Source organism: Cupressus sempervirens, chromosome 4 (genome assembly GCF_028749045.1).
Source record: "Cupressus sempervirens isolate cs-2001-9-10 chromosome 4, ASM2874904v1, whole genome shotgun sequence".
Classification (NCBI taxonomy): Eukaryota; Viridiplantae; Streptophyta; class Pinopsida; order Cupressales; family Cupressaceae; genus Cupressus; species Cupressus sempervirens.
Window position 1 is genome coordinate 726,617,705 of NC_143121.1, and position 14,358 is coordinate 726,632,062.

Here is a 14,358-nt window from a genome sequence, read left to right on the forward strand (position 1 = left end):
AAAAACTATTTGATGTTCACCTTTTATATTAGCATTAATTTGTCCACCTTGTCCTTCCAATGGACAAGTCTTCTCTTCATTGGCAACCAAGTTCTCTATACCATCTTCACAAGCTTTTGTAATCTCAATGGATTGTTTCTCCAGATCACTATTTTCTTTTTCCATGTTTTTCTTCAACTCCTATTTTAGTCTCTTTGAATTTTCTTCCCCTTTTTAAGTTCCCTGATTAGGAATCTTATTTTCTCTTCTATCTCTTGATTCATTCTAGCTTCCTCTTCTCTTTTCTTTTTTTCCTCTTCCTCTCTTTTATTTGCCTCTTTCTTCTTCTTTTTCTAAACATCACAATATGAAACCCATGTATTTAATTGTGTCCTCTTATCATGAGATAAATCTCCTCTTGTAACCATTTTCTCCTATCTAGGTTCTCTCCTATTAATTATTGGGTTATAATGTGCTTCCATGCATCAAATTGGTATCAGAGCTCAAAAGATTCTGAGCATGTAGATAGAAGACAATCTACACCAGGTAGTGTTGGGTATTTTGATTCTTGTTGTGAAGTTGGTTGTAGGTGTAGGTTCACTTACTGTAGATAGGTATACATGGAGGTCTACCATAAGGGCCATAGGAGATGGTACATTGTGTGCCACCATGAGACTGGGGAGAAAGGCAAGAGAGGACTCCTAGGTGAGGAAAAAAAGTTGTTGTCTATAGTAGCATGGAGCAGTGAACTTCAGATGAGAGATGCACATTGGAAGCAGCCAATACAAACTCCATAGATAGGAGTCACATTTGAAAGAATAAAAATAAAGTAATAGAGAAATCAATCCAGCGATGAAGAGAAAGAAGCAACAAATTTGTTTACAAATTCTCACTTGAGCATTTCCATGGGACATGAAATTTTTTCAAACTTAAAAGTATGGTGCAAGAGCACCTTAGAAGATAAGAATACCAAGCCAAAGTTCATAACATGATCAATTTTATTTTATTTTGGTCATTCATTATGTATTAAGTAAATTTGAGTCAATTTTAATAATAATGTAAGGTTGAAAGACAAAATTATAAAAGTTGTCAAATATGTAAGTAAATATTGTCATAAAATGTGGCAATATGAAAAATATGATGCAAGAGAGAAGGTGAAAGGTAATAGGATTACTTGGATCGTTATACAATGTATTGGTCATTCCAAATCAGAATGAGAAGGAAGAACATTTTGGTATTATTTTGTGCATTCATTCCTAGTTATTTTGATTGGTGTTCACTATTTTAATGTCATTTATAGGCCTTGTGTAGATAGTTAAGGCCTAGAAACCATATATAAGTTATATATATTTATATTAGGATGAATTATCTTCATTCTCCTTTTGTTTTGGATTAATTTTATTATGTTATGAAGAAGTTATACATATTTTAGTGAAAGTGGTTATTTACAGATTTCATATTTCCTGATAGCAGTCATGTTGCACAACTTGGTACTAACACATATGAATGATTTATGACCTTTAAATAGATTCATTGGAAATATATAAAAATAATACTTCTTTTCCCTTTCGTTTGGGTCATTTTTATGAAGATTTTTGGAAGTTATGAATCTCTTAGTAGAAACTAGTTTTTCAATATCTTCAATAGAGTTGTGGGCACAAATTTGCACACATAAAATGATTTATTAATTGGAAGAATGAATGGATTACATATTTAGAAAATAAACTCACAAAAGATTAATATGAAATTTGTTTGGGATTAGTTGGGTTTTTTTTTTATGAATGATATTATATTTTTTATGCAAGGTTACATGTGCATTTTTTGGTTTATAACAGTAAAAATTGGTCTCAGTACAGAGACCATAACATGTAAAGGAATGGTTGTATTGGACTTAGATTTGGATATGTTTTATAAGGATTAAGTTTGAACAAATCCTCCAAGGGAATTTTCAAGAAAATTTCAAGAAAAAAAGTTACGAATAACATAATATGTTGTGTGAATGGAGATATATTGATAAATTTGTTGAAGCATATTGTGCTTTACTTCTTGAGATGCCTCTAAATCGTAAATATAATGAATGGATGTTAAAGGGATCAATATGTATCCTAATGATTAGTTGATTTTTAAGATTCTCTACATCAAAAACCATGCAATTAAGCATTTTTGAAAGCTCAGAGAATGATGATGAAGATAAACCTATTGAGAAAGATGCACAGGAAGCAGAGATAGGCACGGGAAAGAAGGCACAGAAACAAAAGGTGGAGAATTTGAACATGCATATTATAAATGTTGATAATTTTTTTTGGTTGAATAAATTTTATAGTATGGATAGGAGGCAATTAAAGAAGGCCATAATAAGAAATATGATTCTAAGGAATAAAAGACTTGATAGTATTCAGAACAGGATTCCTGAAGACCTATACAATAGCTTGATTAGTAGAAAGAAAAGGGTAGTAGAAGAAGATCTAAATATGAGGATCACATCCATTAATAAGTTATGTGATGTTGGATCAGAAGAGGAACCTATGATAATTTTGAGGGCTATTGAGCCCTTGATGAGGAACAAAAGAAGAGAAATTCTTCTAATGGGAGGAAATTATGAGGAGGTAAGGCAAGAAATAGAGTAGGCTATAGTGAAATATATATTCTTAATACCTAAGAAGAGTGCACAAGAAAAGGCTGATAGTCCAGTTTATGTACAAGCAGATTCACCTTCTAGAGAAGAGGAAGACGCATAAGGGACACAACAAGCACTATCTCCACCTCACATTGTTATGGGTATTGAATCCATGAAAGTGGATAGTACATGCATAACTATGGATATTAAGGAGAATTTGTTTGTAGCGTATGGGGCAAATATTATTGGCAATATCACTGCTTATACTAGTTCTGATGATGAAGAGGAAGAGAAAAAGAAGAAGGAAGAAGAAGAAAAAAAGATAAAGGAACATGAAGACAAGAAAAGGAAAGAAGCAAAAGAAAAGAAGATGAAAGTAGAACAAGAAAAGAGGACGAAAGAAGAAAAGGAAAAGAAGAAGAAAGAAGAAGAGGAAAACAAGTAGAAAGAAGAAGAAGAAAAGAAAAAGATAGAGGAAGAAGACAAGAAGAAGAAAAAGGTTGAGGAAACAAAAAGTGCAGAGGAAAAAATGAAAAAGACTACTATATCTTCAGTAGTATTAGTAGCTGAAACATCAACATGAGTACCTATTCCATCTGATGATGAAGACCAGAAAGAGCTATTGGGCACTTTGAGAAAATTATTTGAGAAGAAAAAATCTATAAAATCTTTAGAGAAGACTCTTCTTGAAGTCTTGGAATTCATGCAGAAGATAGTTTCTACAATTGTAGCTAATCCAAATTTGCAAGCTAAGGCAAAAGATATGGTGAAGACCTTTGATGGGGAATTCACAACCTTAGCTAAAGTAGTAGCAACACAAGCACAGGGTAATCATAATGCAACACTATTCAACACAGTGTGCACTAATGTTCACAATTATTTGAAGGCACTTGATGGAAACATCAAGGAATTGAGATAGTGTGTAGTTGAAGGTAAGAAGTTGTATGGACAGTGTGTAATATCCTATACTTACTTATCTAATTTTGATGCAAATATCAAAGGCCATATGAGTGAGCTTTAGTCACTCACTACAAGATTGTAGCAACCAGAGATCAGAATTGAAGATTCTGAGAATGAGATTGAGAAGATCCACAATGTTGTTGAAAGAATTGAATTTGATAAGGAGATGGTAATAAAAAGATTCTTTTCTCTTAGAGAATATCTAGTACCCAAGGTCGTAATTTTACAGAGGCAATTGGAGGAATGTCTTTTAGCAAAGAAATCCTATGACAATTTTGCTTATACTAACTTGAGTGTAGTTGAAGAGGCATCCTATGCACTTTGTGCACTCAATAGTATATTAGATATAGTCAAAGGAAACTAGAAGAAGTACTTTGATAGACTGAAGATTGATTTTGTAGATTTCATATCTAGAATGACAAGTTGATCAACAACAGGCAACAAGTTTTTTTTATACAATTTTTTGACATCTTTGCCATTGATGTCAAAGGGGGAGTATTACTAGACAAATTTTTTATAGATGTAAATTAATATGTAAGGGGATCTTATGTATGTATTAATGTAAAGGAGTGATAAGGAATATAATGATCCATCAAAAGATGAATAAAATTGTTATGTTTTGAAGGTTCATTTTTGTATAGTTATTTTCTTTTCTTTTATTTTGTATGACATCATTTTTGGAATTAGAAAATTTTTCCAAATGTTTCCATCAATGCCAAAGAGGGAGATTATTGGCAATATGGTTAGTTAGATATCTTGATGGTTGTCATTTATGGTAACATATACTCAACATTTCATTTATGCATTCAGAGATAGAAAATTGTCTAAGTATTAGGCAATTTGTAGGAGTACAGTAAATAGATCTTAATAGTATGGATGATGCACAAAAATTTAAGCTTATGCATAGTTAAGGAAGGTTTGTAACATTATCATGATGACATTTTCTAGTGTGTATTTGTGTACAGTCAGTATAGTGCAAGTTACATGAAGTTTAATTGTGTTGATATTTAACAGTGTAGAATAGAGCATAGCATTATTGGTTCACTTTCATATGAAAGTTATAAAGTAATTAACAATATTTAGTTGTGGGAAATTTTTTGTAGAATATTGATTCAAGTGCCTCTCTTAGCATTAGCTATTTCTAAGAAGCCAACCCTGTTAAAGGTTACAAAACACACTGCTAAATGTGACCTTGGTAAAGGATTTAATCACCCTATTTAGAGTGGCCTTGTTAGAGGACTTAAGAACATTCCATTCAAAGGTCACCTTGAGTAAAGGATTTAAATATGACTGTTAGGTCAACCTTGATTAAAGGATTTCAATATTGATATAATGGTTAGAAAGTAACAACATGTTTGATTTGACAAATATAACTCACTTTGCAAATAAAGATCATAATTTAGTTCACATGTTGATCCACTGACTTTCCTCCATTGTTATCTTTGTCTTTGATATTCTTTGCACTCCTTTAAGTAATCACACTTCACCTCTTCACAACACTTCTCAACCTTCTACTCAAGTTCACCAATCAATAACATCAACAACTATTCCAACCTTATTAGGTCTTCACGAGCTCTGCTAACTTCTTTAAGCTTAGCCTTTGTACCTCCTTAAATAGGTAACTCTAATTTTGTTTTTCTTAAACATCACCATAGATATTAGGGTTTGGTTAGATTCATCAAATCCTTCCATCATTTCATCTCCTCCTTTCTCTTCTTGAAACTTCTCCAAACTTCTCCTTGAATTCTTACATAGAAATCAAACATAATGTCCCTTCAATGAAATTTTCTAGGTCATCCATCCTTATCTTCAACATGTTTTACTCATCTCAAAAAATCAACCGTGTCAGCTGGAAATCATGATTCCCTCATATTTTATGAAATGGTGTCCCTTGAGTAACACTATTCTGACACTTAGACAGCACTAGATTACTCAGTCACTACTAACTTTTCTATTCAACTCATATGGTGATGCTTGGTCAATACTGATGCTCGGTTGACATTATATTTTCTTGTCTTATACTGGAGTTTGGTCAACTCTAGCATCACTTGACATAAACTTCAAGTTCCTTAATCTTTTGATCTTTTGTTTGGGAAAGCCTACACATTTGGTCATTCTCGGATCACTTCTTCCAGGCTTCAGTACAACTATCTTCTTCTCTTGTAGCATGATTAAATAATTAATTTATGTTAAGAAAGTCTAACTAATTCAAGTGCCCATTTTAGTTCCTCATAACTCAACCTTTCCTCTAGGTCCTTTTGTTATGTCCTTCTCAAATCCACTTCATTAATTAACTTGATATGTCACTCTACTCAGATAGCATTGTCTTACCAATAAGATTTGACATCAATGACAACGTAACAATTGTCTCAATTTTAGTTTCCAACACCACTTCACCACAATCTATCATAATACCACTAGAAATAAGTCAAATATAGAAAAATAAATGCATGATGAATAATGGATATATTGAATGCTTGAATGATGTAAATAAATCTCTTGATTTCTTTCTTTCTTGAAAACTCCTTCAATGCACTTTCCTGATTGATTTCTTGTGGACTTAATGGATTACTTTCATAAATTATTGATTTAGTAGATTTCTTGGACAATCAAATTAAGTGAGGAAGCCTCCTTTTATGCTGATTTTAGGCATTAAAATTGAAAGGATTGATTGGAATATGTGGGAAAAGGTAAATATTTTACATCTAGCCCAAGAATCAATCAAAATTCACCTCTGTAGGTATAGGTCAAACTTGGCCTATACTAGAAGGTGCAAATTTTGATGAACGAGGTCTTGGATCCAATAAATATTGTGGGTGTCAGGGGAAATAAGGTGAGAAATGAAAGAAAATCAGCAAAAATTGCATTTAAATCATAATGTTTGTGATTAGAGTGGTGAATGGAGAGTTATACATATAAGTAAGAAGAAACATTAGATTTTTGAGAAATATTAGAAGAAGAAAAAGGATTTGGATTCAAGTAATTAAATACAATAGGTAGCTTTAATGTACCAAACTACACTAAAGAGGGATAAAGTGGTGTCACAATGCAAGTTTTTGAGATAAAACATCTAGCCTCTAGTTTAGAAAGAGTATGAGTGAACCTCATACTGATGGTAAAGGAAGAGAAAGTAGAAGAGAGAGATGATTGTAGTGAATGCAAAGAGATAATACATCACTAATTCTAAGGAAATAAGAACCCAAACTAGGGATCTCAATTCCACATCCATGTACAAAGTTAGAGCCAAAATAAAGAAAAAATAAAAAATAATGAGCTAAAACAAAAGACACAAAATGGGTTAGAAATATAAAAAATCCAAATCAACTAGTGAAAGAGGCCATGTCCAATAATGCCTTACCCACTAATATCATGTATAGGGAGCTATTGCAATAGCACAAATGATCACATAGGAAAAATAATGGCACCACCAATGATGATACAAGCTCAATGACCTAACCTACTAACATGAATGAAAGGGGGGAAGGGTGGAAGAGAGATGTGATTATCTCACCCAATAAGATTTGTGAGTCTTACTGTGAACCACATAAAAGATAGAATTGATTGGTATAGAAATTATTTTACAATGATATTTAATTTCATAAAAAACCTCACACCTTTTGGTGGCTTTTCCTACAAATTTATTTTGCGTCCTAAAGAATGGAGTATGGTTTGTTATCCATGAGAATATTTGTATGTAGATCCCATAGATCAACCATTTTTTCATCATAGGATTTTCTTACATATTCACTCTTTATGGATGGATTAGGGTCCATTATATGTAGAGATAAGTGTATGTAAATATACATCACAAGGATAAATAAGGATCACTTATACCCATTAGGGATCAAATTTAAATAATAATAATAAATGCATAGATATTGTACAAGGGAGGTTATATGTATAAACCCCTCTTTATGATGGATACATATTAGAAATTATAAGGAGGAGAATCAAGGATACCTACTTCTATCAAAAAGAATATCCTTAATAATAATGTATTCCATAATATTAGCTAAGAACATTAACTCGTATAAGCTAAGAAAATAGATAATCATTAAAAGATATACCAGTTATGAGAAGAGACCCCTAAAATTAAAATATCTTCTTTGCAAGAAATCTACCTTTAGGATGAGTGTATGAACAAAGATAACATCTTCAAGACAAAATAGGGGAGGTATAAAAGGAATGCTCCCATTTGGTCCCTTATTGGTGAAATCAGGATTCTTAATGAAGGATGAACATTTTTACACTAATAGTAAGGGAATATGTTTATTATGAACATAATTCTATAAAAAAAAGGAGTGATCATAATCGATAGACACATCTTAGAAAAAGAGAAAAGCATAATCAAAACAAATAATTATTTATAAGAAAAAAAGTCACATGATCAAAAAATGTCACTATACTAAGGAAAGTAGATCCTTAGACAAAAGGAATGAAGAACGTACATGCAATCCTTCCCCTCAAGTATAAAGGAAATATAAAATATAATACACCTTTAATTATAGTTACTTTGTAATAGATACACAACTCCAAACAACATAAGTAGTAATAAGAGAGAGTTTCCTAAAATAATCATATATGTTAGAAAATATATCTCATATTTGGCAAGCCCTACTATTCTATGTTGGGTGGGCAAGGATGGTAACCATGAATGAGATGATCTGATAGAAGTGGACAAGAAGTGATCAGATGGAAGAAACTGATATTCTTTCCTTACCACCTCCATTCACTAACCCCCTACTATTCGTCAGGGCTCTACAAGGGAATAGAAGTTTTCTATTATTGATCGATTGAAAAAACAATCAAGGAAAGATTGATACTACAGATGATCATTAAATGAAAAAAATTCCCTTTGAAGGCATAAAATATATTTGTAATCTAGGATGCATGGATCTTTTGTGTAAAAAAATATTCCATGTCACAAGGAATCTATCATAAAATAATGCAAAACCATAGAAGAGTAGAGAAGAGAGAAAGCATGACACATTATATCTACTTATTGGTTCACCCAATTATGTAAGATATCTACATTCAAGTAAAGAATATGTCCATACATCATAGTATAAAATAGATAACCAACAAAGAGATAATGGATCCTAAAAGAGAAGATAGGTGAAGAGAACAATATGAATCCTATGAGAGAGATATATTGTAAAAAGCCATGTAATTTAGATGTATTGATAAGGTTTCACGTACGAATATAAATATGCTTGTGTAAAATAGAAAATCTATGTAAGAAGGGGACACAACATTATTAAAGATGAAAATGCACAAAGCAGTTAGGATAAGAGGGAAAATAAGGGGATGTCATGTTGAAATCTCTAAATGATTTCTTATGAATGTAAAAATATATAATTTTTGTACCATCTTAAAATGGACAAACTCAATATTTAAGACCTTTTATCTCCTGTTCCTTAGCTATCTTGTGGACCATGAATGGACTCATGCTCAATCACCTCTTTCTCCTATTTTGCTCTTTATTTTTGAGTTTCACTAATGTAGTCTCCAAGACCTCAGGGATGGATCCTTATGGGCCAACCTTGGAATAGGTCAACCAAATTGATCTCTTCTAGAATAGATCAACCAAGTTGACTTGTTCCCCTAAAATTTTGGATCATGGGCCCAGTCTTGTCTCTTGGTTTTAAATTTAATTATCAAGTGATCCTGTCAGCTTGCTTTGTTTTGTACCTAAAAATTAATATAAAATGAAGCCTAGGAACCTCATTTTCACATCATAAGAAAATCAAGATAACATCAAGAGACATCAAGAAATATTTCAAGAAAAAAAAATTCCAATAAGCATTCAAGATGTTCAAAGTTTCAGGGATCATTTATGAGCATTTCTTTTTCAAGATCTAACATTTTGCTAGCCATCAAGGGAGGGGATCTACATTGAGGCATTCATCATCTACATTGAGGAATTCATCATCTACATTATTGATGGATATTTAAATCCATGGCTCCATGATATAATTTTGGTAGATCCATTACATTTGTTGAGATATCCTACATCATTTATTGCATGTTCAACATCTACAATATTCAAACATTGTAAATTATTATTGACAAGGGTTCCCACATGTAATGTCAATATTTAAATTTTTTCTTGCTTTTATTTACATATTTACATTTTAATTTCAAGGTTGATTCCTTAATCTAGGACTTGAACAAGACAAGCCCTCATCCAACCAAAACGTAAAATAATATTTTTCGTGTGGAAGTTCAAGTTGTTAGAACTATGACTAAAAATCTCAAAAATATTTGTCAAGCTATTTCCAAAGATATTGGTTTGAATTTTCTACAATGCTATGGGAACATGGTGACATTGTCAATGTCTTTTAGAATAGAAAGACTTTTTTGATGTCTTCTTAAGACCCTAAGAAAAAATAATATTTTCTAGGTTTTTCTATTGTGATCACAAATTCAAAGATGAAAGTTCCCTCACAGTTTCAGATCAACAATTTTTGGAGCAATAAAAGCATATTCCTTTACAGATTTCAAGGTGAGTACTTTATTATTGATTTCATCTTTTAGTCTAACCTATTTTAAATGTGAATTGGGCCAACTTATTAAATTAAGTGCCTAGACATATCTTACTCTTCTCATTTAATCAGTTATATAAATTGTAAATTTTATACTCACACATCTTTAATCAAATTTATATTGCACGAAAGAGGTCTTTCTTATGTTCTTTCTTAGTATGATTTGACTTTAGCATTAGCATTCCTTTTCCTTTTTGTGTTTTTTAAATATAACTAAGATTATATTGAGAGTTATATTTGAAATTTTGTCTTTATTTTGTATTGAATGGCTTAGTGTGAAAGTGATTAGTTAATGAATTCATCTCATTTAATTAACATTTTTATATTTATAATAACACTACCCCACTCACAGATAGTTTGAATTTTTAATTGACATGGCCTTGGAGGGCCTAGGCCAATAGGAGATCCCAATGTACCTAGACCTGCACATGGTGGTAGTGCTTTAGAGAGAAGATTCCCCTACTTTGTTGGGTAATGCTTCTGGTCTAGTCAACATACCTGCACCCCTTTACTCAGAATCTGGAATTGACTATGCTCAAAAGGAGGATGGGATCATTGTTTATTTCTCCATCCCTTAACAGGGGATGGAAAAATGCATTCATTGGGGGAAGGATGGGAATCCAAAGCTAGTGGATCCTAAGGTTACCCACAACGTTATTGGATTAGAAATATCCTTCCCGACTAGTGTTTTGGAAAGCACCACTACCTCCTTGAAACATTGTGTAGTGGGTAGATTTATCTCCTTCCAACCTATGGTTGAGATGAACTAGAATTGGCTGATACAAAAGTTGTCTATGAAGGTTAGTGTAAGTGTCTCGGCCATGCCCAACAATCTTTTCTACTTTCACTTCATAGCTACTATGGATCTGGTAACCATCCTTTCTGGGACCTGGTACTATGAAAAACACTAGTTAGCCCTAGCTAAATGACACCCTAGGTTTGATGCTAGTCAAGAAATCCAAATCCTAGCCCTGATGTGGGTTTTCTAGCTAGACTTACGACTAGAATTTTGGGATGAAAAGATCTTAAGATGCATAGGAAACACTTTTAGACATTTTGTCATTGCAGATCATGTAACTCTACAAAAATCTAGATTAGATTTTGCTAGATTATGTGTGAATTTTATCATTAAAAGGGCACTCCTGAACATGGTCATGTTGTCTACTAAGTGGGGTAAAAAATACCAGAATATAGAATATGAGAACGCTGGCCTCTACTACCAAAAATGTGGTGATTTTGGCCATGTGATGACGGATTGCACTTCCCTAACATAGAAGGACAAGAAAAATGTAGGCTTGTTAGGTATAGTTAAATCTACCATTGTACTAGGGGAATCTTTGACTACTCCTATGGGGGTGGAGGTTGAGAGGAAGGATGATAACCCAAAGGGCCTAACCATAGAGGCAAGAATCAAGAATGATAGGGAAGTGGCAGTAGACCCTCTAGTTATATCATCAAGTGTTGTGGCAAAAAATGGGATGGAAATTGAGGAATACCCATTTTAGGAAGTAGATTGATGACCTCCTAAAATCCCTAGCTATGGGGGGGATACCACACATTAGACTTTGGAAGAAGGTGAGATTGGGACCCTCAAAAGACCCAATGGAAGAAGTTACATGTAACTCTGTTGCTAAGTGCCAAATGAACTCAACCAGGACTCCATTGGTGACCCTGACAATTTTGGCCTATAAATAGACCATAGTGTTGGTGACTCCTATCAAGAACTCCTTACTTCTAAAGGGAGTAAGAGGAGATTCCAAGAAAGGAGAACTATAAAATAATGTTGACAACCCCCACTAGGGGAATGTAACCCCGAAAAGGCTCAAAATGGTGACTTTAGAGGAAGTTACTGCCAAATGATATGATGGCAAAGGATATGATGGCTCACTCGAACCCTTCCTCCCCCCAAATAAGTGTAACAAGAGATTGGGAATTCCCTAAGAGGAAAACTAGGGGTGGAAAGAAATTGGATGTGGGGGTGGCGAATACTGTCGGATGCCCTAACAATAGAACAACAAGAATGAAGCAAGTAGCAAGGAAGGTGGCCAATGGAAGAAAACTTACACTAGAGACAATCACATAAGGTAAGAAATAAAATTCCTTTCTTGGAACATTAGGAGGTTGAATAACTCCTAGAAATAATATGCTATTAGGCAATGTATTCTAGTTGAAAAGCTAGATTGTATTCTCATACTAGAAATTAAGATGAATGACCAAAATTTCATTAAGCTTGTTCATAAGTTATGGCCTTAGGCTGCCTTCTTCCAATTGGAAGTGGAAGGGGCCTCAGTTGGGGGGGGGTGTATAGCAACTATGTGGAATCCTAATGTTTTGACATGCTGGAAGGTCCATAAGGAAAATAACTTCATGATTACAGAGCTCAGCAATGGCAAAATGCTATGGAACCTGGTGAACATTTATGCTTCCAATGCTAGGACTAGAAGATGTGAATCTTGGGGAAGGGTATGAGGAGTATTGGGAAATATGAAGGATAAAAATATTATGTGCATTGAGGACTTTAACACCCCCCTATACCCTTCAGAAAAGCTGGGGGGGGGGGGGGGGGGGGAGGGGATAATGACTTCTCGGAAAACATGCAAGATCTCTTAGATTTTATTAATACCTATGATCTCATGGGTGTTCAACTATAGGGTAACCCTTTTACTTGGACCAATAATAGGAAGGGAAGGGATTTGATCTAAGTCAGATTAGATAGATTCCTGGTATCAAGGGACTGGCCACACCTCATCCCCTCCTCCCTAGTTAACCTTTCCAGAATTATTTTTGACCATTCCCCAATTATATTCAATTGGGTGAATGGTCTAGTGACAAGGTCTATACATTTTAGGGATGAAATTATGTAGCAATATCATATGGACTTTAGAAATAAGGTTGAAGAATGGTGGAACATCAAAGTGGATGGAACTGCAATGTTCAAGCTTACCCAAAAATTGGATCATGTTAGAAGGAATGTAAAGGAATGAGAAAATAGATCTTTTGGGGATGTGTTTAAAATAAAAAGGGAAGTTGAAGAGGAACTTAAAATTCTACAAGCAACCATGGAAGCTAGGGATGAATTAGAGGCTACCACCCAAGAGGAAGAGTGATATAGGCAGAAGTGGAAGGAAACTATTAAAAATGAGGAGGTCTTATGGAAGCAAAGATCCCAAATTTCATGGCTTTCTAAAGGTGATAGGAATACATATTTCTTCCATATATCGGCTTCAAAACACAAAAATGAAACACCATTACCTCACTTGAAGAGGAAGGAGGAAGGGCCTCGAAGGAACAAGAGGATATGGGGAAACATGTAGTTGATTTCTTCATGAATTCCTACAAAGGGAGGATAAGAGGAACAACAATATGATTAGGAAAAGTATGCTCAATATGATCCCAAATATGTTGGATAATGAGGAGAATGAAATATGTGTTTTCTATGAAGGCTTTCAAGGCACCAGGCCCTGATGGCTTCCCTTTGGCCTTCTTTAAACAGTTCTAGGAAGTGATTAAAAATGAACTAGTTTGGGCCACTAGAGACATGATCAGAATTGGGAAAATACTAAGAAGGATCAATAAAACCTTTATTGTTCTTGTGCCTAAGATCCAGAAACCCAAAACCATAAGGGATTATAGACCGATCATGGTGCAGGAGCACAATGCAACAGGAAGAGGGCATACAGCATACTAAAATGCAAAATTTTATTACAAAATATAAATGATAATCGATGGGTTGTGTTTTTAAGGTTTTTAGCCTTATTTCCAAGATTAGTCCTATTTTCCACATATTACAATCCAAATAGAACAAATTATAGTCTGTTGTATGTGTTTCACAAGAAATTGAATGTTGCAACAGGAAGATTAAAAGTTCCTGTCACCTGGCAGTTTTCTTTGTTTATGGCAGAAAAAACCCAATGTCATTATAACCGATGCAATATCAAAGGTCATAATCATATAACCAATAGGAATAGGAAGAGTCATTGTAACTGCCTAGAAATGCAATTATAAAAGGGCATGAGTGGTTTGAACAAAGGGTACTAAGGAATAGCAAAAATGTAGTCTCTTAGTTCTTTTGGGCTATCAATAGTCATTTGCCCTTGTTGTAGTTTTCTTAGTTTTCAATAAAGTTTCAGTCTTTCTATTCCTATTATTCCTTGGTATGATCCTCAATCCATGCCATCAATTATGGAAGCTTCATAGTTTTATTGGGTTTTAACATAGTTTCTAATTTAGCTATGTGGAATGGTTTAAAAGATACTG